This window comes from Podarcis cretensis (genome assembly GCF_951804945.1).
Source record: "Podarcis cretensis genome assembly, chromosome: 6".
In the NCBI taxonomy this organism is placed as follows: domain Eukaryota; kingdom Metazoa; phylum Chordata; class Lepidosauria; order Squamata; family Lacertidae; genus Podarcis; species Podarcis cretensis.
In genome coordinates, this window is record NC_137175.1 from 42,051,820 (window position 1) to 42,079,474 (window position 27,655).

Consider the following 27,655-nt stretch of genomic DNA (forward strand, 5'->3'; position numbering starts at 1 on the left):
TACCATCATTTCTCTCCATCACTGTCCCAGCCTCTGCCATAAGCAAAGGAATCAATGATGGACTGGAGATGGGTGGACTACAATCAAAATAGGGTGGGGTGGGGACAGGGGGCAGCAGACGACATTCTGGCAGTAGCGGCACCAGTGGGGCAGGCAGGGCGATGCCTCTTGTGCTTCTGCTCCCTGGGGCGGATGGTTCCCTGCGCCTCATTGGTGGGCTGGCTCTGTTGGTGATTCACTATGGAATACCTCTAACCACAAACAAGCCTTGCACTTCTGTTTCCATTCTCTCTCCACCCACCACCACCCACCTTTTTTATCTTTCTGGTGCCGCCACTGGGAGAAATTCATCAAATCACACTATGTCTCAAGAAACGACAGGATTGATGTGGATTGTGGCTAACCTTGTGAGTATATAGGGACGCGGGTGGCGCTGTGGGTAAAACCTCAGCGCCTAGGACTTGCCGATCGCATGGTCGGCGGTTTGAATCCCTGCAGCGGGGTGCACTCCTGTCGTTCGGTCCCAGCGCCTGCCAACCTAGCAGTTCGAAAGCACCCCCGGGTGCAAGTAGATAAATAGGGACCGCTTACCAGTGGGAAGGTAAACGGCGTTCCGTGTGCTGCGCTGGCTCGCCAGATGCAGCTTGTCACGCTGGCCACGTGACCCGGAAGTGCCTGCGGACAGCGCTGGCTCCCGGCCTATAGAGTGAGATGAGCGCACAACCCTAGAGTCTGGCAAGACTGGCCCGTACGGGCAGGGGTACCTTTACCTTTACCTTTTTGTGAGTATATGGCTTCAGAAACCAGTGGTGTGAGCGTACGAGTTGTGTGTACACAGCCCTTTTCCCAGTTAGATGAGATGAATTGAGGCAAAAATCCAAGTTTGGGCAGCCACAGAGAAGAAACACTTTAGCCCTTTGCAGCTAAAACTCTTGAGCTCCTTCAACAAACATTTGTTGAACATGAAGACAGGGAAAACACACTGGGGTAAATTGCAGAAAGCAGGACTTGTTTTGATGTTACGGTTCCTATTAAAACATGTAGGAAAATGGCTGAAGATATTAAAAGAATGAGGTTTGTGTCATTAATTGTTGCATGTGCCCTTTCAGGCACACGTTTGACTCTTTTCCCTCTACATTTCTCTAACACAGTAAAGGAAATGTAACAGTACCTTGCAATCTTAACTTTTAGAGCAAGCAAAACTTCAGGGAAGGGGCATAGCTCAATGGCAGAGTATCTGCTTGGCATGCAAAAACTTCCAGGTTCAATTATTGGCATCTCCAGGTTAAGGCTAGGAGAGATTCGTGTCTGAAATCATGAAAAGCCACTGCCATTCCATGCAGATCAGCAATGGGGGACCTCTATTCCACAGCTGAAATTAAGCCCAATAGGGAATCCCAATTGGGTCTGTAAGGCTGTTCTTTCCATCTGCTCCACACCTGATGTTCACATGGGATATCAGGTGTGGAGCAGGTAAAGATGCAGCTGCAAAGAAACAGTGGGGAGCCTTAAAGTGTGCTCCCAATAGCTCCTTGGCAAAGCAAGGCTTGCTGTTAGGCACTGATCATCTGGTTGGCACCCCAAGCAAGTCATGCAGGGATCAGCTGCACTACAGATTTCCATATCGGCAGCAGAGCATCTGCTTTGCATGCAGAATGTTCCCAACTGGGAGCTCCTTAGTGCAGCTAATCCCTTCTGAAAGTGGGATTTGCTGTAAGCACTGATTAGCTGACGGTCGCTTACAGTTCGCTCCGCAGGGAAAGACTTTCTTCGTCTGCATAGATTGAAATCAAACTGTGTGGGCAAAGCAAAACATTCCATTTGACATAGCCCTGCCCACCTATCAAAGTGACCCTCCCACCTGTTATCCCATCCACCTGTCAAAGTGGCCCCTGGTAGTTGGGGACGTCAGAATCTGGCTTGCCACACAAATCCAGTTCTCCACTGCTAGTGCAGACAACACCCAAGCTAAATGGACTAGTGATATAAGACAGCATCTGTGTCCCGTCCCCCCCGGAAAATCCCAGCAAATGTTGTAAAAATTAAGATGGATTGCAATTATTATTATTATTATTATTATTATTATTATTATTATTATTATTTAAAGAAAAAGCTATATTATAGCCGGCTTCATTTGCAAATAATTCTGCTCGTGATGTGGGCTACATTTGCTCCTTGCCGCTATCTTCTGAAGCAATTCATGACCTCATTTTGATAGACCCTATTGTGTGACTTGGATGTTCTCCAGATGGAGGGAATCCTCGTGAGGTTTGCAGGTCATAGGCAGATGTTTGTGATTCTTCACCAGTCTCAAGGCTGTCTATTCTCTGATAAGCAGATGATCACTCAAAAGGCTATGATCCCTGATGTGGACAGAGGGTGCTGCATTTTCAGCCCGACAAGCAATGTCAAACTAAGGCCAGCAGTGTGGGCATGTGTTGCATCATGTATCTAAGTGTGCCGTATTCATTTCTTGACAAGGCTTATTTTGAATGAACTCTGCCAGAACTCAACCCTGGAGCATGTGAATGAATTAACAGAAGATGTGCTGAAATCCTTTACATTGCTAGTTTCTCATGGACTGGCTGGATGCAGAGGACTGGTGGGAGGTATCAGCTGGGGAACCTTCAAGGGAAGAAGACTTGGAGCCAGGGGATTGGTGGTGGGACATGGTCAGATGGAAAAGAAGGAACAGAATGGGAGGAGGATCTGTTGGAAGCTGAAGAGATAACAGGGTTTAGTGAGCAGAGAGATGCTGGGGCAGAGAGCAGTTCAGACTAAGAGGCAGAAGCAGAGGCTAGAGAGGAAGGGAGCCAAGAGGCAGCAATGAGTCAGGCTGGTGAGGAAGCCAGGCTGTCTCCCCCTCCTGTGGTGACCAGCTCCCCTCTCTCCTGGTCTCCCAGAACCCAGAGAAGTATGAAGAGGGCGGAGCAAAGACAGACAAGATGAAGGAGCTCAGATTGCTTGGGAAGGAACCAGGGGAGGAGGAGACTTAGGGAGCTGTGGGAAGGCAGGGTACTTTAGTCCTTGCAACTGCCTCATTGGGCAAGACCTACTAGGAAGAGTTCAACAATACAGGCTAGAATTGATTACCTGTGCCTATGTATGTGAAAAGACTTCAATCTCTTTCGGAGGAGAGATTCCCCGCTATGTCTTACACAGAACGGGAACAGACCAAATGCTGGAAAGCTGGCATCCAATGCCTCTTGTCCCAATATCAATTACAAGATCTTCAGGTGACCATGAAGATGGAGAAGAAGTACTTAAGAGACTGTCTCTTTAGGTCCAATGCAGAAAGGGATCTAACCATGATTGCTTCTACCAAGAGCTCACCATGGTTCCCACTTATCAAAATGGAGCATGCCCGAGCCAGATACCTGACAAAGCTCCCACTTGCCGTACTGAGAATCGCTTTTACAGAACTATGATCCCAATCAATGCCCTTGGCAGTGTTGGATGGACAGTACAGCAAAGTACATTACGAAGAGAGATTCTGTCTGTGTGGACAACCTTGCGTCGAGGACCTGTGCCATTATTTATTGCAGTGCCCGTTATATATAGACCCAAGAGACCGATTTATAAAACTCCTGTTTACAAATGGAACACATTTGAGTAGGGTGGAAAAGGTGAAATGGCTGCTGAGCGACACTGACAACTTTGTTACTTATAAAGTAGCACTCTATGCGCTGGCAGCTAAGAAGATCAGGAGGAAGGAACAAGACAAACGAGCGGTCAACTGCAAAGGGGATTCGGATATTTAATTTGGCACATCTTACCTGAGAATCTTCTGCTATTCTATTTAATGCAACAAATAATTTTAGTAGCCGTGACCGTGGTTTTATTGTATGTCTGTGCCTGATGATTTTTATGGTTATTGGTTTTATTTTTATTTATTTTTTGTTCTCCTTCTGAATGATGCCATGGCCTATGGCTAGTGCAGTAAAAAGCTTAATTAGTAATTGGTACTAGGAAGAGTTGCTGTGATCTCTGGGCCTGGGCTCCTGAGCAGTCTTGTTTCTTTGAACACTGACACTGTGTGAGTTGTTACTGACCTGCTCCTGGCACCTGCTTCTGACCCAGTTGCAGGCAAATTCTGTGTGGAGCTTCATACTTGCTAGATCAGGAGGCACCTACTTCTCTTCAAGATATAGTTACTGAGTTGCTTGAGAAAAATGAAGATGGCCTATCTAGTCGTCATATTGCATGATGCAACTGCATGTGATCTCGCGACTGGCCTTCATTTTATTTTACACCTTTAGACTTGGGCTAGGCCCTGTACATTGCTTATGTGTGGAAGTTCCTAGTTATACAGCAAAGATATCATCAGGACATTGCCCAACAATGAAGTGTTCAAAGAGTAAATACAACAATGGTGAGAAGTGCTTGAATAGGTGGGGGGAAAGATTCCAGAGGTATGGTTAAATATTTGTTTTAAAGATTATTAAAACTGTAGTCTACAAACTCATTTTTGGATTGAGCCCACTTTCATCCTCTTGACTTGAGCTGTAACCGAGGCACCTCAAATCCAAGTATTTTGGCTTTACATGGCAGGTTTCCTATCAAAGGCCTTGTTGTAAATTTACCTTTGGGGTGTGCTGGGATGGCTCTTAAGCAGAGTGAAGCAACTTCTTTGGGCAGCAGATGGCAGGGCTCAAAATGGAATTAGGGCAAAAGGCTGTATTACATATGTACTGCAAAAATAAAAATATTCAAGCCATTAAATGTAAAACTGCACTCTTGTAACCATGTGACAGCCAAGGGTGTCATTCAACATTGCACTAAGTTGGATGTGTGTGTGAATGGAATGAAGTACTGTACTGGGAATTGTAGTTCTATGAGGGGCAAACTACACTATCGAAGATTCTTTGGAAAGGGGAGATTGGTGCTTTAAACGTATGGTGTGTACACAGCCTTGGTTTGACTCTATTAGTGCAAGCGTTTTAGTCATTTCCCCTTGGTATTATTTGTCTTTTGTGTAGGGACTGTAAGGCTTGTCTGTGATAAGAGGTGATCTGTAGTGGATCCTCCATAAGCTCCATAATGAACTGCTTTACACCAAGTCAGCCCCAATGGCCCATCTCGCCCTGTACAGTCATACCTTAGATCTCAAACGCCTTGGCTCCCAAACAAATCGGCTCCCGAACGATTGAAACCCAGAAGTGAGTGTTCTGGTTTTCGAACATTCTTTTGGAAGCCGAAGGTCTGACGGGGCTTCTGTGGCTTCCGATTGGCTGCAGGAGCTTCCTGCAGCCAATCAGAAGACATGCTTTGGTTTCCGAATGTTTTGGAAGTCGAACGGACTTCTGGAACAGATTCCGGACTTTATTGACTACCCTGACTAGCAGAAGTACTCCAGGATTGCAGAGAGGTCTGTTACATCACCTGCTACTTCATCTTTAAAATTGAGAGGCTAGGAGGTTGAATTAGGACCTTCTCCATGCAAAATATGTCTTGCTCTACTACCAAGCTATGGTCCTTTCCTAACTAATAAGTTTGGGGGGAGGTTGAGTGCTGAAGTAACACTCTTGCCAAGCAGCCTCCCTCTTGTTTATTCATTGGAGAGGTATGTTGATAGTTGGCCAACAGAAGTGTTGCTTCTGAAAGGGGGAAAGAGTCTGTAGTCTCTTCTGTACTCTTAAAAGGTCCCAGGAATACTTTGACATTGACCTGTCGTTGTCCAAGGATTTTGTGTGCTGGTTTGAGTCAACATGTTGATAATGATCATAGCTGGGCTGCTTTCTCTTCTGCAGTCACTTCCTGCTCATGCGGTATAGCTCTTTCTGAATAAACACGCTGGGGAATATTTGCTCTGCATCCAATAAACAGGCCCATGATGTTTACCTGAAGTAAACATTGTATCTCCGCCTGTGAGCCATCTGTACAAGAATCAAGATGATGGAACAGATGGATCAGAATTAGAAATATGGATCCAGTCTGCCTTGTTTGACCATTAAAATGTTTGCTCCTCCAAAAAGGGGGGAGTGAGTAGCTTCAGCAAAACATTCCTTGTTTGTTACCTCTCCCTGGCTTTTGAATGAGGTAGCTACGTGACTCTACGGATAACTAGCAGGCTCTGATTTCTAAACAGGAGGTGGTCCAGGGCACCATTTCAGAGATTCCTTTCTCAGCCAGTGAACTAATGCTTGGATTCTGGAAGGCTGCAACAGATCTTTTGGAAACAAATCTTATGCATGCCCAGTTAGTGGACCGATAGCTTCCCTATCAGTCCTAAACAAAGTTGACATCTTCCAGTGTTTTGACTCTCTTTGAATCTGTGCTCTTGAAGTAAAATCTTGAAGTAGAAGTCTTCTCATAGATGAAGCCTTACTGATACCATTATATACAGTGGTTAAGTACTTAATTCGTTCCGGAGGTCTGTTCTTAACCTGAAACTGTTCTTAACCTGAAGCACCACTTTAGCTAATGGCGCCTCCTGCTGCTGCTGCCACGCCGCCAGACCCCGATTTCTGTTCTTATCCTGAAGCAAAGTTCTTAACCTGAAGCACTATTTCTGGGTTAGCAGAGTGTGTAACCTGAAGCGTATGTAACCTGAAGCATACGTAACCCGAGGTACCACTGTAAATCTGTCCTGGGTTAGATATGCTTCAGGTTACATATGCTTCAGGTTACAGACTCCGCTAACCCAGAAATAGTACCTCGGGTTAAGAACTTTGCTTCAGGATGAGAACAGAAATCATGTGGTGGCGGCACGGTGGCAGCAGGAGGCACCATTAGCTAAAGTGCTGCTTCAGGTTAAGAACAGTTTCAGGATAAGAACGGACCTCCGGAACAAATTAAGTACTTAACCCGAAGTACCACTGTACTGTGTACAGTTCTGGTTACCTCAAAAAGAATACTGTAGAACTGGAAATTATCTAGGGGGTGGAGCAATTCCCCGTGAGGAAAGGTTGCAGAATTTGAGACTTCAGTTTAGGAAAAAAGGCAAGTAAAATGATGTATAAAAGTATTTAAAATTATGCATGGCAGGGAGAAAGTGGAGAAAACAAAGTTTTTTGCCACGCCCCACCGCTCATAACACTAGAACTGAATGTTGGAAAATTTAGGACAGATAACAGGGGGGGAAACATTCTTCACACAGAACATAGTTAAAATACGGAACTCTCTCTCCCACAGGAAGCAACAATGGCGACCAATCTAGATGACTTTAAAAGAGCATTTGACAAATTTAGGGAGAAGAGGGCTACTGAAGGCTACTAGCCATAGCTGGAGGCAGCAATGCTTCTGAATACCAGTTGCTGGAAACCACAGAAGGAAACAGGGCTCTTTTGCTCAGGTCTTGCTTGTGGGATGGCCACTGTGAGAACAGGATGCTGGAGCAGATGGGCCATTGGCCTGATTCAGCAGGCTCCTCTTCTACCTTTGCAATCTCCAGCAACATCTGGAGAGCACAGGTTGCCTACCCCAGTGTGAGCCGTAACCTGTTCCTCCCACTCCTGCCTGGACATGTCACATAGCTTGCCATCTGTGGCATGGATGTTGCAGTTGGCCACCCCTGTGTCAGCATGTTAGACTGTCAGTCAAGTTTCTTTTGAGTGCAGGAACAGCTGGCAGAGCTGACTGGGTGGGTGGGTCTCTCCATTTATCAATGTCACCCTCTGGGGTGGTCCTCTGCGTCGCTGCTCTTCCTGCTGCACTCAGACTCTCTTTCAGATGTTCACTTCAAAGGGGTCCCAACGAGATGCATGGTACCGAATAAACCACAAGCTCTGCAGCAAGTTTTCCCCTTTCAGCAACTCTTGTTTTTGTCTCCTGCTGTGTGCAGCTGCTATGCGAGAAGCCTTTAAGGAAGGGCAGAGCCGTGCAGTAGTATGAACTCTGTCCCATCGGATTGGCCCAAGGCCCAGGTTGGTGCAAAGCAGCTAGAAGTCACTTTGACCTAGTCTCTATAGTCCCATAGAGGCTCACAGGAGAATTCAGGGAAGCTGGCTGATAGGCATGGAGCTGTACATCTGAAAGGGAAGAGATTGGTGTTTGCAATATTGCCTCTCCTTATATTGGAGATCGTGAGCAGCTTCTTCCTGACATGCAGTCAGACATTGAAGAGGATAGGCATTTTCTCCTCTTGCAGGATGGGAAATGAAGTCTAGTGGTTTAAACACTGCCAAGCATGCATATTCCTGCATTCCATTGCAGTGGGTTGGACTAAATGATTCTCAGGGTCCCTTCCAACTCTATGATTCTATGATTTGGAAAACCACTATGGGAAACAAGACTACTGGACTAGATTAGATCTTTGCCTTCTCCAACAGGGCCCTGACATAATATTCATTCCTCATCCTAAATATCTAGGAGAAAGGTTTCTCTCTCTCTCTCTCTCTCTCTCTCTAGCATCATTCCTTCTGGAATGCACAAATGCCACATTCTCGTACAATTTTTAATCAAGTACAGAGATCAGAAGCTGGTTTAAAGAGTAAACATTATGTCTGCAAAGAGATGGTGCTCTGCTGCTGGATTACTTCTGAGTATTCCTCAAAACTAACAATAGGAAAATTCTGAGAAAAATAATGGGATCAAACAGCAGGCCAAGATGAGTCAAGAAGACAAGGTCCTCCGGCCAAAGAACATTCTAGTTTCATGCTGGGAGACTTTCCAGTATCAATAAAAATATATTTTCACTGGAGAGCAGAAGCGCACCCAACTGAGAAGAGACATCAGCAGACCACAGGGACTGCCAGATTGTGCTTATAGTTTTAAGGGCACTTCTAACACTATTTCTACTTGGGTATCAACAACCCAGGTGTCAGCCCCACTAGGTAAAAAGGACATGAGTGTGTGCAAAGCACCACTTGTCTCATTAAAACAAGCAGCTATTGTTTCATCTTTTCCTCGTCACATCTTTCATCTCTTTTAAAATAATGGTGATTTATACAAATGTTAAGGGTGGTATTCAACTAACTTTTTGTGCTAGCACAAGGATTGGAATTTAGTGCAAGGGGATTTCCTCTCTGTCCTTTCCCCTGATGTGACCTATATTATCCCCAAATCTGCTCCAGAGGGTTGGGGGAACCTGTAAGCAGATCTGCACTGGTGGCTGATTTGTTACTTTGTCAAGTTCATGGTGATAATATTAGCATATAAAGCCCTCAAAAGCTTGGGACTAGTTTATGTGAAAGGCAACCTTACCTTGTATGTGTCCACTCAGATCTGTGAAAATGGGATTGTTGCAAGCATGTAAAGTTCATCCTGCACTTGGGGGAAAGTTGATCCTGTGTGGCAGCACCCACTCTTTTAATATTAGGCAAATGCTATTGCTTTATCTTTGGGCAGGCTAATAAAGAATCAATCTGCAATGAGGTTTTGTTTTGTTTTTTTAATTTTCAGGATGAAACCAGTTTCTCAAGAGCTGCTTTTCAGGGGCAAAAAATATGCAGTAGATCGAGATTGGGTGTGGACTGCATAGAAAAAGCAGGGATGTAGTCTCCATCAATTCCGTAATAAGATGTGCGTACACAGCCTTTAATGTGCAATTTGAAAAATGCTGCTTTGAGTGAACTCAGCAAATGTGATCAAATTATCATCAAAGTAGATCTGGCAAGAATGTTATCTCCTTCAGTGCTGAAAATATCTTATCCATAAATCAAAACATATGACTGCTTTAGTCAAACTGGAAGTACACCATTACAACACAACACAACCTAATGTCCCACTATGCTTGGTGAGATTGCTGTCAATCTCGCCAAGCATAGTGGGACATTAGGTTGTGTTGTAATGGTCAGATCTAATCAGATGTGTATTTTTAAATTGATTTTGAATGTTACAAAAAGTCTCTGTCTCTTACTGCAAAACTCAAAAATATTCCATACAGCTTATTTACACAAGGCACCAGAGAAACCACAGATTAACAGCTGGAAGAAAGCATAGCTAGAGGTCTCAACCATCTTTGCAGCTCTGACAGCAGCTGTATCAGCTTGGCAGCCTTATGTGCAATCATCTCAATTTATTCAGCCATAGACCCTGGGAGCTACAGCCTACTGTCTTCTGTGGGGTTGGGATAGCACACATTTTCCCCACCTGGGGCATTCACACCACAGCCCATATCCTGTCATAATCCTGACACCAGAGGTCTTATCAACTATTACTGATTGACTATTTATGATTCTTTTTCTCCCTCTCCTGACACTGACTTGTAGTTTGCATGCAAAACAAAAGACGCAGGGTAGTGCCTCTTGTTATGGGATATCGTGCTGCTCTTCCATTTCAAGTTCAGCAAACCTGCACGGCCTTCTCGAGGCATATCTGCATGTCTCTTATATTGGTGATTAGATTTGCTCAGGCAAGACCTCTGATCTTGTAAATGATGAGATTTGAATCTAGCAGCTCAAGTTCTACCAGGTGTATCAAGGCTCAAGAGCTGAGTTCGTCAGACAGAATCAAGGCACCATCATTTGCATTTTTAAAAATAGATTGGATAAGCCTCTGCCAGGGGTGGTTTTGGGTCTAATTAACCCTCAGTGCAGACACAGACTAGAAAACCTTTAAAGCTTAAACAATTCTCGCATTAAAACCCAGCCTTTTCACCTGTCTGTTCCTCTATGAACAGGGCAAAGATTAGATCTGTTTGGGTATGGCAGACATATTTCACCCATTGCAACACTGCTGGCAGGGAACGACGTGTGCATGATGCAAGGCATGTGACTGCTCCGTTAAAATAAAAAAGGCAGGCAGGAGGGGGAGGTTAAGAATGCAGTTGGGGGGTGTGCAGTGCTGAAAAGTTAAAGGCCTGATCTCCCATGAGGCGAAGGTAAATCCCACAAGCAGCTTTTCATTCTTCCACAACTCTATGCAGAGGTGCTAGGCATCTTTCCAGAATCAATAACATGTTAGCCAGGGGAGCAGCTTTACTTGAGTGCCTGATAAAGGTCTGGGACTTATGCAACAATCCCATCTCTGTTCGAAAGCAAACGCCTGCCACTTCCGTGTTTGAGTTGCAGGATTCTTTTTCCTGAGCAGAAATGGCTTTTCAGAATCCCGTGATTGACCTTTTAATATTTCCTCCACAGCTTCTGAGGACCATGTATTCTAGTGCTCTTGGGTCATGGTGATGACTATAGCTCCTTCCATCCTCACTGAGGAGAGTTCTGCTGGAGCACTTTTTATGGCCAGAGACATATGGGAGGTCAGCTCAGTTCAGCTCTGGTCAATCCATGTTTGTCCTTCAATGAAATGGTTGTTTGGCATTTTGTGAAAGTATATAGTAGGCCCTTGGAAATCTAAAAAGAAAGCAGCCTTTCCCAGTGCTGCCCAACCAGCCCTTTGGTGTGTTCGGGAATGCAGGTCCCCCTTGATTATGTGGGGCTTACCATGTCTGAGCAGACAGCAAGCAGGAGGCATAATAAGCAGTGGACCCGTTTCCATATTAGAGAGCCATTCTGACCTCCCTCCTATGATCCAAGTTCAGCAGTTGGTATTCTGAGCTGAAAACCTGTATCTACATCATGATAAATAAGGGTGAGAAATGCTTTAGTAACAATTTACATTGCATGAAACGAACTGTAGTCAATGAAAGCTTTTAGCATAATAACAACAGTGCCACAAAACTCTGTTGTTTTGGGGACGTGGTGTTTTTTTCCCTTTGAATTTAATTGACCCAAGTTACTCCATGACACACACGGATCTTTGGTTTTACTTCAAGGTGTTCTGCCCAAGGTGTAGGTCACTTTTTGAACATGTACAAAACCCTCACACCATTGGTATTAATTAAATTTATATACCACCTTTCTCTTCCAAGGATCTCAAGGTGGTGTACATGGTTCTTATTCCTCCCCATTTCATCCTCACAACAACCCTGTGAGGTAGGTTAGGCTAAGAGGTGGTGACTAGGCTTTGCACCCACCCTGTATGATTCAGAGCGGCCCCTCCCTTTGATTCCCATTTCAGCTGTCATGTGAGGATGATTTGACACACACCCTTCCAAATCTTCACTCACCCCTTCTTCCCTGGCTGGGGGTGGGTGGGCACCATTTTGTGGTTCGTCTCAGGTGCCAAAATGTCTTGGTCCATCTCTGCCTACATGTATGTATCAATGTGAACACAGTTTATAATGGAAAAGCAGAGATTCACTCTGCCACAGAGTTTAGGTTTTAAGAACTACCAGTCCTTTTCATCTTGCTCTGCTCAGTTCTTCAGTTTCACTCATCTGCTTAGAGTGGCCCTCCATCTCCTACCCACTCCCCTGTCTCAAAATATGCCACCTCACTTGCACCAATTGATTGCATTATGGGTGTTTCCAGATGACCTGTTTATTGAGCTTTCACCCTGATTTGTTTGCAGGGAGACTAGGTAATGTTGCCTTAAGCAAGTGTTAAATTGTGTAGATGAGTGTTTGTTAGGCAAGCCCTCTCAGTCAGCTAACACTGCAAACCTGCATTGTTCAGCACGTGATTGAATTTCACCCCCAAATAGTGAAGCATCCCAAATGATCTCTAGCAGATTTTGGGGGGTGGGGATGGGGAGCATTGTGCCTTTTTCGCATGCTGATCAACAGTCCTATTATTCCTACACGGTAAGGCTGCAGTTCTAAAGGCATTTACTGGGGGGGGGGGGTGCTATCCCCGTTGAACAGAACAGAGCTTACTTCGAAGTAAAACTAGTTTGGGATCGTATTGTGAGAAAGATAAAAGAGGAGATCTTTGACGGGGCCCACTCTGGTCTATTAAGCATGAGTTGCAAAGGAAGTAGAATGCCCCCGCATTATTAATGAATAGCTTGAAATCGGAGCCGTCAGCCGTCTCCCTCTGGGCAACGCCGAATCTGAACCGTAATCCAATTAACAAAGTCTAGCCGGCAGAGACCTTCTTTGTTCTTTGAGCAATCAGGTGAGAAACCTCAGCCCCCATTTACTTTCCCCCTTCCTCTGAATCTTTTTCGCCAGCTAGAGCTGATCCGATAAGATCCAATCATCTTTAATTAGCCCTTTTGTTAACCAATGATTTAAAAAAAATGATTAAATAATAATAATCAAACCGAAGGAGACCCATAGGGATGTCTTTACGTTACAATGTAAAGAATTTTCCGGAGTGAACTCCCTTACAGAGAGGGAGTCAAAGGGAGTCAAATTCTCTTGGAAAAAGAATAAGCGGATACTTGTTAACATACTGAAGGTGAGAGACAATGAGGGCAGAGTCCTGAGATTGGAAGCATTTGCAATGACCCAGAAAGGGAAAAGTTTCCCCTGAGACCAGTTCAATATGGCAGCAGTCCCTACAGAGCCAGGCTGGGAACAACTCCGTACAAATGGCTCCGCCATCAAAAGGCTATGAATAAAGACACGGTGTAATGGAACACCATAATTTGCGCGCACAAAAAGAAAGTCATAGGGGTGTTCCTTTTTTTGTTTCTCCCTAAACATCCAAGACGAGGCACTTTTCAGCCTGGCAGTGATCCAGTAGCAGTTAATTTGCCTCCCAGGGAAAGCCCAGCTCTAGCCGTTCCCTTGACAATAAGTGCCCACAGTTGCATTTCTGTGGTTCCCTGGAGGTCTCCCCAGTTCTGCTTGGCCCGGTGCCAGTCTAGGGTTTAAAGGGCACTAGGCATGCTGATGACTGCAGTGCGATTTGCATCCTTCTGTGTCAGAAGAAGAAGAAGAAGAGGAGGAGGAGTTTGGATTTGATATCCCACTTTATCACTACCCTAAGGAGTCTCAAAGCGGCTAACATTCGCCTTTCCCTTCCTTTCCCACAACAAACACTCTGTGAGGTGAGTGGGGCTGAGAGACTTCAAAGAAGTGTGACTGGCCCAAGGTCACCCTGCAGCTGCATGTGGAGGAGCAGAGACGCGAACCCGGTTCACCAGATTACGAGACTACCGCTCTTAACCACTACACCACACCGGCTTCCTATGTGAAGAAACTTCACATAGGAGCTAGTAAAGTCATGATGGGTTCTTCCATTTTTCCATAATTCTCTGGACGTGGCCTGATATCTGCAGGAGAGGTGTTTACATACTGTATCTTTAAAGCACATTTGAAGCACTTTCTTTCCCTCAATGAATTATGGGCCCTGTATCTTACTCCTCACAGAGTTACAATTCCCAGCATCCCTGAGCAAACTGCAGTGTCCAGAATTCTTTGAGGGGGGAAATGTGCTTTCGAGGTATAGTATGTATGTAACTCTGCTTTTAGGTGCTTAACCTTCTTTCACTGAATGGATATGTACTGCCAAAAAAGCTCTCAATTAATTCTCAAGGTAGTGGGCTTTTCTGGAAATGTAGGGTGGTATTCAACTAAGTTTTAATCAGAGTAGACTCATTGAAATTAATAAACACAACTAAGTTAGGACCATTAACTACAGTGGGCCTGCTCTGAGTGGAACTTAGATGACTGTTACCCATAGGGAGGAATTCAAATTAGCACAAAGGGGATTGTTCAGTATTCACAAACATTTTTGTTTGCCTGGTGAAACAATCTCCCCTCTGCTTCCCCTGCATGCTGTTCTGGGGTTTCTCATCTGGATGCAGTCCTTGCTCCCTAATGGTGCCCCAGAAAGGAAAACACCAAAAGGGCTATCCTTAGCATTTGGGTAGTATAACACTTTGAAGGGATCAAAACCCTTCACATACATTTTTAGCAATCTTCACAACAATCTTGTAAATCAGTTCATGGTTCAAGTGAGATTTGAAAAACTGACTTTCCGGCTCTTGCTGTTGTTGTTGGCACCCCTCTGTCTGTCTCAGTAGAGAATGGAAGATTGAGCCTTTGGGGGTGAAGGGAAACTATTGGAAAGTTACAGGAGGGCATCAGCCTTTGCACCCTCAACCCTTTCTTGTGTAGCCTCCTCTGCCCTGCATTGTGTTTCAGGAAGAACACAAGATAAAGGGATTTAAAAAGCAAACACAACTACTCCAAAATGAGTAATTGGGAGTCTACTTCAAATTTAATGTTTTATTCCTCGCCCCCAAGTATTTTTATTTGCAGCCCTTCTGAGAACCAAATTTGTAGGTTACGTGGTGTCGTCAATAAAGCAGTACAGTACATAGAAAAGAGGTGAGTGTAAGGTTTCTCCTGACATTTATTCTCCCATGCCTTTAGAAAATCTGGAAAAACTAGTCAGTGAGCCATTTAAACAAATGCCACATTGATGGCATGCAAATATGTGCAGAGAGTGCACATAAAGTCCCCATATCTGGAGATTTGGGATCTGGCAGTCCTTTTCCGGAGGGTGATGTAACTTGCTTCCATTCTCCGAGATCCTTGTGATTCACAGCAATAATGATAAAGGTAAAGGTAAAGGTACCCCTGCCTGTACGGGCCAGTCTTGACAGACTCTGGGGTTGTGCGCCCATCTCACTTAAGAGGCCAGGGGCCAGCGCTGTCCAGAGACACTTCCGGGTCACGTGGCCAGCGTGACATCGCTGCTCTGGCGAGCCAGAGCCGCACACGGAAACGCCGTTTACCTTCCCGCTGGTAAGCGGTCCCTATTTATCTACTTGCACCCGGAGGTGCTTTCGAACTGCTAGGTTGGCAGGCGCTGGGACCGAGCAGCGGGAGCGCACCCCGCCGATAGGCTGGGGCATATAAGTGGTTGCCATGTGGCTAGTGTAATAGAGGCCTGTTTTTAAAGTGTTGCTTATTTTTTGCCTCTTGGCTGTTTTTCTAGCTCTGCCCCAGTCTAGTCTGTACATTTTCAATGAATTGTGTGCAAATGAGTTGTGGTCTTGTGGGCTTTCCCCTCTTGCCCTCAGTTACCTTATGGGTATGTGCCAATTTTAGAGTCATTGCTGCACAGAAGTTAAGAGTTTTGTGGGCCTTCCAGACTGGCTTTTAAAAAACAACAACATTTTGTGTGTGTGAGCTGGTGTATTCTACAACGTCATGTACTCAAGAAGAAACAAAATACTCAACGGGAGGTAGAAATCCTTAAAAACAGCCCCCAAGCTGAATTGTCTTTTGATGAAGGAGATGACAGACTGCAACCCCACCCTCCCTAGCTCTCCGGATATTGTTGGACTACAACCCCCACCATCTCTGACCACTGGCCATGCTGGCTCCTGCCTTGTATATATGTGCACACCTCATCTGACCTACTGAAGCATGTGCACAGAATATGCATGGTGTACAGTAGTCACACCCACGTACACCCTAAGTGCCCACACAGCAAAGGCAACTTGCACAATGTGATCCTTGTTCCACCCAAACCACTTCCATTCCTTCAGAGGACAAGTGGTATTGTCATCTTGCGCTGCTTATAGGGGTCCCCGTCTCCAAGGAGGGTGCTGTTGTTTTCGGCACGACGGATTTCAACATAAAATAATTGTTTACATGAATTTGGCTCTGAGTTCCTTCATCTGGGCTTGCTGCTGTCCTCTTCTGCAGATGTATAAGAATGGAGTGGCCACACTCACTAGCTCCAAGTGCCTTTCTGGCTCCCATGCCTGTCTACTGACACAGAGGCAGAAGTTATTTCAGGAAACAGCTTTTTTCCTCACTGTCAGGGTGTGGCTTGCTGTTTCAACTCTAGTCTTTTCTCTCCCACCACCTTCGTTTTTCTTCTTTCCATTCGCAGATCGGTTTGCATTGAAAGACAGCTTAGGAAAAAAACCCAGCTTTAAAAAAATGACTGGCTACTCTCTATTTCTGCTGGGAGATTCCCACTGCTGCAAAGCTTATATTTAATTTTTAATCTTTTGTATACTGCTTTGAATTGAGACTTATGTGGGGGGCAGTATAAAAAGTCATACGTTTACTACTACAGTGGTACCTTGGGTTTCATATGCTTCAGGTTACATACACTTCGGGTTACAGACCCTGCTAACCCAGAAATAGTACCTCGGGTTAAGAACTTTGCTTCAGGATGAGAACAGAAATTGTGCTCCAGCGGTGTGGCAGCAGCAGGAGGCCCCATTAGCTAAAGTGGTGCTTCAGGTTAAGAACAGTTTCAGGTTAAGTACAGACCTCCAAAACGAATTAAGTACTTAACCCGAGGTACCACTGTACTGTTTTTTTTTTGTTTCTATTATTATTATTATTATTATTATTATTATTATTATTATTATTATTATTATTATTATTATTGCTATTATTATTATTATTAGCTGCAAGTTGTTCTGAGTTGCCCTGCAGGGTAAACCTGCTTCTGCAGCTGGCCCTACCATTAGGCAGAATGAAACGACTGCCTCAGGCGGCATATGTTGGGAGGTGGTGATGCCCCTCAGCTCCCTCTCTCCTGAGCACCCTGACTATACCATTCTGTTGGGGAAGAGAGCTGTGTGTCATGCCTTCCACCTTTATAACTACCCTGCTGATCTCCCTCAGGGTTTGCCCTATAGTAGGATTCAGCAGCCAGTTCGGTTGACTTTGTGTGGCATGGGTGTGCGTGTGTGCCATTTTGTTCTTTGCCAAGTGAAGTGTCTTGAGCCGGCCTTGTGTACATGTCAGTACATCACATGCTGGATCAATGAGTGTGTCAGTCCTTAGACTTGCTCCTTCCTTCTTACAGCAAGTAGACTTTAGTTAAGAGCAGTGGCGTAGCGTGGGGGGTGCAGGGGGGGCCGGCCGCACCGGGCGCAACATCTGGGGGTTAGGGTTAGGGGGCGCAAATCCATGGGTTAGGGGGCACAAATTACTTGCCTTGCCCTGGGTGCTGACAACCCACGCTATGCCACTGATTAAGAGGCACATGTGTTTCTGCCTATGATGTATATGTGTGTGTGTATTTGTCAGTGCCCATCCTTGCCATATCCCAATCCCCAGAGAAATTATATATATTTATTTCCTGTTTCAAAATATATTTCCTGTTTCAAATTTCTTTCTAATTTCTCTGGGGATGGGTGTGCTTGTTGGGCACTGGCAACTAGGCACCCACAGAGGGATAGCTTTTTTCTTCTGCTCAACTTGAAACCAAACCAAAAGCTTGCAGATTCATTCCCCTGCCCCCCCCGCCAAACTTGCTCCAAAGATACATATGAGTTTTGAGGGCAGAAAAGGTACTTTGAAATATTACATTGGTCTTCACTCATCGTGTATGACTGCTGCAAAACCATATACTGCAATTTACGAAGGATCTTCATTGGGGTGAGGAACCTGTGGTCGTCCAGGCGTTGCTGGACTACAACTCCCTTCATCCCTGACTATTGCCCCTGCTGGCTGGGGCTGATGGGATTTGGAGTCTTTACAACATCTGAAGGGCCACAGGTCCTTTCCCATCCCTGATCTAGAGCCTAGTGGGCTAAACTTCAGGAGAAGGGTCAGTGGGCCTTGAGTTTTGTTTCGTTTTCTAAAAAAGCCTGTTAATTGATTTGCTGGCTGACCTTGACCAAGAGACTTAATTTCTTCTGGCTTTCTTACTCCTTGGTCAGTATTTGTATAGCAAGCTTCTCTGCTATTTCTGATCACCATTGCTTCTTGGGTCTCATTGCTGACACACTGACACACACCTGTCTTTGATGTTTGGGGCTGCAGTTCTGTGCACATTTACCTGGGAGCAAGTCCCACTGAATACTGTGGGACTTACTCCTGAGTAAACATGCACAGGCTGGCACTGTGGGTGAAGGACGGCACCTAGATTTAGCAGTGGAAATAAGGCTTGCCTTTTGGGTACTCAGTACTTGAAAAAGGCCCTTGAAAGTTCTCTAGTTAGTAAATCTGGGAAGAGGGAGGTTAAACTAGCATAATAACAGTGCTTCAGTCTTGGTTATAACCTTTGGTAATGAAGCACTGATGTCTAAAAATAGACTTCCAAACACATACTTAGGCTCCTGAATCAGTGCCCTAATTTTTCATAGCACCCAACAATCTTCATTGACTTGATTAGTAGCCTGTAGATTTTTCTACTTTTGGAGGAGATGGGAGTTCAGTATTAGTCCTCCCTTGATTTTTGGGTATTATTGTCTCCTGATTACTCATTTTATGGGTGGGATGTTTGAACTGAGACTACGCTTTTTGTTTGGAGAGGAAGGGAAGTTAAGTCCAAGAGACACATGCATTGACAATGTCAAGGACCCGGCTGCCTAAGTTCTGGGGGCATTCTATTCTTTTAAGATGTTACAATGCACAGCAATTCTGAACCACTGTCATTATTTTGCTTTCCAATATTTACTAGAAACCAACTAGGGATCCAGAGTAAATGCAAGCCAGAATATTGTGTTCACTGGGTGGTAGCTGACTTAAGTCATACTCAGTTCTTGATTATAGTTACAGGTAGGTAGCCGTGTTGGTCTGCTGTAGTCGAAACAAAATAAAAAAAAATTCCTTCCAGTAGCACCTTAGAGACCAACTAAGTTATTGGTATGAGCTTTTGTGTGCACACTTCTTCAGATGTTCTTGATTGATTGATTGATTGATTTCATAAGATTTATATACCGCTTGATTGTTAATGACCTCAAAGCAGTTTACAAAAAGATAATAAAATCAAGAATAATTCACAACCACACTTTAAGGTAAAGGTAAAGGTACCCCTGCCCGTACGGGCCAGTCTTGACAGACTCTGGGGTTGTGCGCCCATCTCACTTAAGAGGCCAGGGGCCAGCGCTGTCCGAAGACACTTCCGGGTCACGTGGCCAGCGTGACAAAGCTGCATGGAAAGCGGTCCCTATTTATCTACTTGCACCCGGAGGTGCTTTCGAACTGCTAGGTTGGCAGGCGCTGGGACCGAGCAGCGGGAGCGCACCCCGCCGCAGGGATTCGAACCACACTTTAGAACATACAAAATATAAAATAAAATAATTTCATAAGATTTATATACCGCTTGATTGTTAATGACCTCAAAGCAATTTACAAAAAGATAATAAAATCAAGAATAATTCACAACCATACTTTAGAACATACAAAATATAAAATATTAAAACAGATTAAAATTCCCCCAACCTTCCAAGCATCTGGGAAGGCTTTCCTAAAGAAGAATGTTTTCAGCAGGCGCCAAAAAGAGTTCAGTGAAGGTTCCTGCTTGATCTCAATAGGCAGATGCTGCCACACTAAACAATCTGAGTTCTTACAAATGTGGAACGGGTATTATGTGGCATCTGCAGTAGTGCCAGTTCTGCCAATCAAAGCGGCTGAGTGGGCACATGAGGAATAAGGCCCTCTTGTAGGTAAACTGGTCCCAAGTTGTTAAGGGCTTTATATGCTAATAGTAACAGTTAGTTGTGAATAACATAACATCTCTGTACATTTCTGGTAACAAAAAACCCCCCTACCGGTATGTTTCTGTGTCTGAAATCTGTTTATCACAAAGAAAGGGACCACATTATGGCAGTTTGGTGACTGCAGCTTGCTGGGGCATGTCATTGTTAGATAATAGGGTAACTATGTGAAGACATCTAATCAGATGAGGCAACTGATGTGACCGTTACACTTCCTCTTCCTTGACTTCTTAGGCAGTTACAACTGTACAGTATTGTTTCTGACCACTGGAACGGCATTTTCCATAAATGTATATACGATAAGCACAATATTTCTGCTGTATTATGCTTAGAATATGAAAGTCAGCAAACACAAAACTTCAAATGGAGACTAAAAGTCGAATCATAGAATTGTAGGGTTTAAAGGGACCCCAAGGGCCATCTAGTCCAACCCCTTCCAGTGCAGGAATCACAGCTAATAATTATCCATGCAATGGAAAACACTCTGTGCTGATTGAGCTTGGATGTCAGTGGCTATGAATGATCCAGTGTAATGATTCAAGCTTGCATAAGCTTGATTTCAGTGTGACTTGTGCACATGCAACATGGCACTGGGCTATGGCCATTAGGCTTGAAGCAAGTGGTTAAAATATATCTCAGGCCATTAACAATATGAAATATGAGACCTTCACTGTTGTCAAGTGGAAACTCCTAACAGCAGGGCTCAGGGTTTCCAGCCAACCATGTCCCTCCTTCAGGATATTCCATTCTGTTCCTCCTGCCCCTTTCCCAACATTCCACGAGTACTGGGCATGCTCAGTTATCACTGAGCTGGTTTCTTGGAGGGGTTGGGTTTTTTGCTAATACCTCGCCCATGTTTCTCAGTGGCTCTATTTTTTGGGAACACCATTCCTATGGGCACTTACCACCTCAGTTTGTTATTAGAAGGGGTGGTGGGTATTTTTTAGTAGAGTATAGCTGGGAAAATCTAATGTATGGCCTGTAGACTGTCTTTAGAATCTTATTTTAACTGATTTAGTAACAACTGAAAAGGAAGACAATCATTCAATAGCAGCAGCCCTTAAAGTTTTACAGCTTAAGTTTCTACTCATTCTTATTTCCATTCTGTCCCTAATTCTCTCACCCTTGTGAGAATATGTTCATGTTAGTAATTCCCTGCAGGTGGGCATTTTTAGACTTGGATCACTGAAAAAATGCAAACTCCATCTGGAACTCAAAATGCAGGAAAAGCAACTGACATCAACATTTACCTAACTACTTTTCTCTCACACAAAATAAATGCTTCCTGGTTAGAAATCTCTCCACACCAGTTTTGAACTCCTGTTATTTTTACAAATATAAATAGAATTGTGGTTTTTTTTTTTTTTTTGGTTTTTTTTAATTGCACAATGAGCAGGAGCTGGGAAGCACTTGGAGCTTCTAAAGGAAACAGTGCTGTCTTTTTGCACCCTTCAGTTGCCTTCAAGAGCCATGCCAATGGATTTGTTCCCATTGGTTCAAGTGACTCTGAGTGCAGGTGTTCCACATGCTTTTTCCCATGCAGTGCGGGTTCCAGTCTGCAAGCAATTTGGATGGAACAGCTGTCCAGCATGGAAAACAAGGCGACTGTTGTGCAGTCAATCCAAAATTAAATTAAAAGTGCAAGGGATGAGATGGTAAGTGAAAAAGAGGAGGCAATGATATCTGGCAGTTGCAATATTTTAACTGGCCTTCGTTTAGTGGGTACTACATTTGGCTAAAGTCCTGGCCCAGTCATGAGTGAGAATAAATTGGCTCGGCTCCACTGAATTGTATACTGTATCTGTAAGTGCTTGTCTAATTGGAGAACAGATGTCACCCCACCCCCCAAATGCGTCTGTGCCTCTGTTTGCAAGCTTTGGGGCAAACATCTATTTGGCCACACATATGTTCAGGGAATGTCCACATTCATGTATGGCTGAAGAGTTGTCACAACCTCATGCTGCATGAAGTTCTAAATGGACCAGAGCGTGAAATCGATTTCTATGCAAATTTACACGGAGTTAAAACAAATTGCCCTTGTAGCATTCACAAATGATGCATGAGTGGCAGAAGATTCACAGGGCATTGCTCCATTCAAAGATGATATTGCTGAACAGGCTGCTTGCCACCTCCCAAGGCGGTCTGCTGAACGCTTGAGCAGCTCTTACCATAAGGAAATTTCTTCCAATGTTTAGCCAAAATGGTGATGACATCCTATCTAGCTAAACAGCATTTCATTTGGCTGCCCAAAGTAACTTTGTGACACCAGTGCCATGGGCAACATCCTATGCAGGAAAGGCCATGGGCATCACAGAGAGAGAAACCCTATGCTCAGTGGGCCTTACTCAGAGGTAAATGTGCATAGTATTACTCTCCTGACCCCCCCTCTACTAGAACAGGCTTAAAATGGAGGTAAGATACAAGGAATTTCCACTGATACAGCTAGATTAGAAAGTTCTTTCTCTACAGTATAGTAACCATCCACCTCACATCTTTAAGAAGGTGGACTCAGTCCAGGCATCCCCAACCTGAGGCCCTTCAGATCTTTTGGCCTACAACTCCCATGATCCCTAGCTAACAGGACCAGTGGTCAGGGATGATGGGAATTGTAGTCCAAAACATTTGGAGGGCCGAAGGTTGGGGATGCCTGACTCAGTCCATTGAGTTATTAAGTAAGAGAGGCCATTTGCTGATTGTAGATTCCAAAGGAGGGAAGGACAGAAATGTTTGTGGTGCAGCAGCTCTCTTTACTTTCTCCTTCAATACCGGAACATCCAAAGGTCGAGTGATTTGCAAGTAATAAATAATCAACATCATGTGTCTTTTGAGGCAATAGTTTAGCCTGTGAGAGAAGGCCATTTGAGATCCACTTAATCCAGGTGAAATTTTGAATCCAGTGGTGTTTTTAAAATAAATGACATACCATACATAAACAATACAAAACACAACCTTAACAAATTAAACTAACACAATAAACTAAACCAAACAAAACAAAAACAATTTAAAAACATACATCATACCTTTTCCATATTCTATCTTTCATTCCCTTGTATCATTGACCTCCTCTCACCTCCCTCTTTGTATTCCACTTCCATTAATTGTTTCAGCAATTATGTATTGTATTGTTTTTTCTCTTTTTTGTTCTTTTTTTTCCTTTTGTCTTTTTTCTTCCTTTTCTTTTTTGTAAGCTTTAAAAGTAATAAATATTATTAAAATAAATAAATAAAAATAAATGACATACATTTTCTATTAGGTAATTCTGTCTATTTTCATCTAGGTATTGGGCAGAGTGAAAAAAGTGGAGAAATTGCTCCCCCACCCCCATCTGTGCAAGTAAGTTCCACTGAAATCAACCTTAGCTTTTCCCCTCTGCCTTTCCATCAAGGAAATCTTTCACACTTTTCTCACAGAGTAGAACTGGGTGGCTGTTGTTGTAGTCCCCTTTAACAACTAATATTTGAAGGTCATCGTTCTGGGTCAAACCCTCTCAAGGCAGCTTCCAGAATCACCCCCAAAAGTAATAATAAAATGCTGGCAACCACCACGCTAACAGCAAAACATTAAGCCCAACATAATATCCTTAAATATCATGTTAAGTGAAGCTAGGGATTGCATCGCACACTCATCCTACCTAGACCCATCGAAATGAATGGGTGTGGCTAACTCTGCTTCACTGATTTCAGTGGGTCTACTCGGAGTATAACTTAGTTGACCATCATAACGCTTGCCTCGCAGCGTGTGCTCGGGACGGGGCTGTTTACTGCAAAATAGACTTCATTGAAACGAGTGGAAACTTCCTACGTTTCCCTCGACAGATGTGTGTGTGTATAATCTCGGTCTACCCTTCCCTTCCTTCCCTCCAGAAAACATCGCCGTCTGCGCTCTTCGGTCGCCGAGTCTCTTCCAATCGCCGCCTGGAAGCGCAGAGCCGGTAGGAGCGGAGGAGAAGCCCCCGCCCCGCCCCCTCGACGATGCCTCGGGGTCGGGAGAAGCCCTTCTGCCGAACCCGACCAAAGCCAACCTCACTCCACCCTGGCGGCCTCGGCGCATGCGCCCTGGGGCTGGCCAATTTAAAAGGCGGCAGAGCGAGACACTGGCGGGTATTGAGCGCCTCTGCACAAATCCCGGCGCGGAGGGGGCCGAAGCGGAGAGGCGGTTTCGCCCGGGAAGGAGACATGCTGGCGGCGGCGCTGCTGCTTCTATGCCAGGTACGCGAGGAGCACGTGCGCCTGTCTGGGCCGAGCCCCCTCCTGCAAGTCCGTGGGCACTCCCCGCCACTTTTAAAGACTGCAAAGCATCTCCTCCAGAAGTAGAGAGTTGTCTTTGCTCATGAATTGGAGCCGGGGGGGGGGGAGGTGGAAATCCCCGGGGATGCTCCTTGCAGGGGGGGGGGGCGAGTGCAGAAGGGGAGCCCGGCGGCCCCTCCCGGCCGGCGCTTCTCCGGAGTTTGGCGGGACGGGGCGGCTGCAGGCAGGCGCTCCGCGTGTCCTCCGCTGTGGGCGGGCGGGCGGCTGCTTGGAGGGCGCGCCGGGAGAGGAGCAGCCGGCTCGGCCCGGGAGCCCAAGGCGGCCCAAGGCACGCAGCGCCTGCTCTGCAAGAAGCCCGCCCGGTTCTTGGGCGCGATCATGCCGGATCTCTCTTTTGGGAAATCTTCGTCTCCGGAAAAGTTGAGATGGGGGCGGTGGGGGAGGAGGCGTGAGTCACGCACTGAACCGCCGGGTGTTTATTTTGGTTGAACTCGCAGCAGCCTTCCCTGGTGACGGACGCGTCAAAGATTCCCTGCTCGGCTGCTCCGATTTCCTGGTTCCTTTAACCTGGAGCAGGTGGGGCTGAATCAAGGCGCCTCGGTCCAGCGGGGCGGGGGCGATGGGGATGTTGCCGGTGCCTGCCTTGCTCTTTGACTGCTTAATAAGGGCCGGTCTGCTGGCTGGCCAAGGGACCCCCGCCTGCCCCGGATAAGCGGATCAACAAGCGATCTTCATCCTCCCAAGTCTCCCAGCCTTTCTGGAGCACGTGCGCTGCCGTCGGATCGACTTCTCTAAACAAGAAGTCCGGCTTGTGGAATGAGTTATCCCGGGAGATATAGGGCCGCTCGTCGCTTGAGAGAGCCATGAGTTGATACAATCCAGTTGCTGGCTGTCCCGTATAGTCCAAACACCACGCTTTTAAGAAGCTTGGCATGTGTCAAGGGAGAGAGTACAGATCCTTCATTCTTTGGCAGCATATCCCTTACTCCCTACTGTGCAACACTGGTGATGCTGTTAGGGTTTCTGGGTGCAGAATGGGTAGCAACACAATGGTAAGATTCGGGGGCCCTTAGCCCCCCAACAATTGATGGACACCAAGCAGTGCTGGGCAGCTGGTGGTTTAAATTTTCCAGAGTGACTTGATGTCAGAAGAACTATGGAAAATTTAAATGGCAGCTAGCGTTGGAGCCAAGTCTTAGGGGCTGAGGTCTTTCCCCCCCTCCAATAAAATATCTGAGGGGGTGCCCCCCAAGTTAATGGGCACTACCATCCAAATGGTGTGTGCTCTCTGTGTCTTCTGATTGATTATGCTGGGTGGGGCTTACCTGCCCCCCTAATATTTTATTCAAGTCAGCACCCCTGGCAGCTAGAGCCTACCATCTAGTGTGCTGCTTGAAGCACTGAACTGATATCCCCCCCGCCAAGTGGGAGGAAGGTAGGTGTCAGCAGTGGGCCTTGCCACAGATTCCTGCCTTGCAGGGGGTTGGACTAGATTACCCTTGGGGTCCCCTCTAACTTTATGATTCTAGGGTGCTGGGCCCCCAGCAGCGGGCCAAAGATGCCAGGTGCTGGCACCAGTGCTGTGTATAACTGAAGTAACATCACTTACTATTTTGGGCCATGTTTCCCCACTGCACTTTTGGAAACTGAAAGCAGCTTTGGAACTGTGAATGGAATCTGAACGTGCCTTGTGGACCCCATCTCCAGGGTGGGGGTGCAAGGATAGGAATGGACCCTTGAATCACGAGGAACACATGTTGGCTGAGGAGGAACCCCACCTCACTTTTTTATTTACAAAGTCAAGGTCTGAGCACATCCTGCCAGGCAAAAGATTGCCACACAATGGGAATTGGCTGTTGACTATTTCTCTAGTTGATTACCCATGTTTCTCTGTCAAACACAAAACTCCTGGGAGGATTTCATCATGTTTGTGCCACAGACAGACAACGTGTAGCTCAGATTATGCAACTTGTCCCGCTGTTAAGATCCTTTTCCTAATAGTTAATTAAACTCTTATCTTGACATAACTTGTGTTCCCATAGGCAATGAGTAAGCAACTGTTCTCTGTCTTTTTGAAACAGAACAGCTATTGACTATAGAGAATAAGGAATAATTCATCTGTTCACTTTTTATGTAGTATCGCAAGCTTTTGCAATTTCTGTGCTCCTTTTTTCACCTTTGCCTGTAAAATGCCGCTGTGTAAATCAAGTTTGCACTCTTCAGTATCAGCCGAAGCTAATCCAATAAAAGCTATTGCCTTAATTTCCTTCTTTTTCTAGCTTTGGGGAGCCTGAGTAATGGATTCTAAGTAGCACTAAGCCTTTATGACAGGATGGGATATAACCCTAATGTTTTAGTTAGGATTATCTGAGATACGGCGCACCTGCTAACGCAAGCACAGAGCAGTAGTTTAGTGCAATGATGATGGAAAGTGCAAATATTTGAGTAATGAGTAAGCTTACACGTTCAGCTCAGAACCAGTGTGCTGATGTTCTATTTGACTCCCTCGTAAAACTTTTCTTTGCAGTTCTTCCTCTTCTCTTCTGTGTGAAGTACAGAAACTCATGGAAACCTCAGTAGCCTGAGTAAGGGCTGTGGTTCCTGATTCCTAACACACTCTGAGGGACAAATTCATTGATGATGAATGCAAAGGAAGCTCAGGCATGCTGCCACATCAGCACCCCTTTGTGTGGTGCGCATGGAATTGCTGTGCTTTTTTTCCACATGTGATACTCCTCTCCACATACCCCTCCCTTTTCTGTAGGAAAACTTTATATAGGGACCAGCAGTTTTGCTTTGTTTAAATTCTGTTATAAGGTGTGGTGCCGTTCTCCTTTCAGAAGCTAGTGCATAATATATTGTGTGTGTGTGTGTGTGTGTGTGTGTGTGTGTTTTGGGGTGGGGGGAACATGATCAAAAGGAGATTGTACTAAGCAATAGCTTTAAGGGACTGTTGGTAGAGCACTCTGAAACAGGCTGAGAAAGAGTGTTTTCAAGAAAGCTGCATGAATAGTTAAGGGCAGGTATTACTAAACTATAACTCCCCTGAGCCTCAGTATTTGTATTCCACATGTCAACATTGGTATATTCTGTGCCTAGTGGTCAGCTAAGAGACATTGGATTGAGGTTAAAGTGATGTGTTCTAGGTGGTCATTAATTAATAAAATAAAATAAATTTAAATAGTTATTAAATGTATATACCTCTGTTCATCTGGGGATCACTGGGCGGTTTACAGTATATCATGCTTTTTGATGCTTATATATCCTTTGTCATTCTACAAATCTTCAGAAAATGTGACAGACAGCAGGACAGA

General features: G+C 45.1%; 1 protein-coding gene across 1 annotated transcript in view; it reads left to right on the top strand.

Moving 5' to 3' along the window:
• The first annotated feature begins 24,001 nt into the window (after positions 1-24,001).
• The window catches only part of SLC45A3 (solute carrier family 45 member 3), a 40,628-nt gene continuing 36,974 nt past the window's right edge, over positions 24,002-27,655 (top strand). Inside the window, exon 1 of the mRNA XM_079979382.1 lies at positions 24,002-24,302. The gene's annotated coding sequence lies outside the window, so the exon portion shown is untranslated. The remainder of the gene's footprint in view (positions 24,303-27,655) is intronic.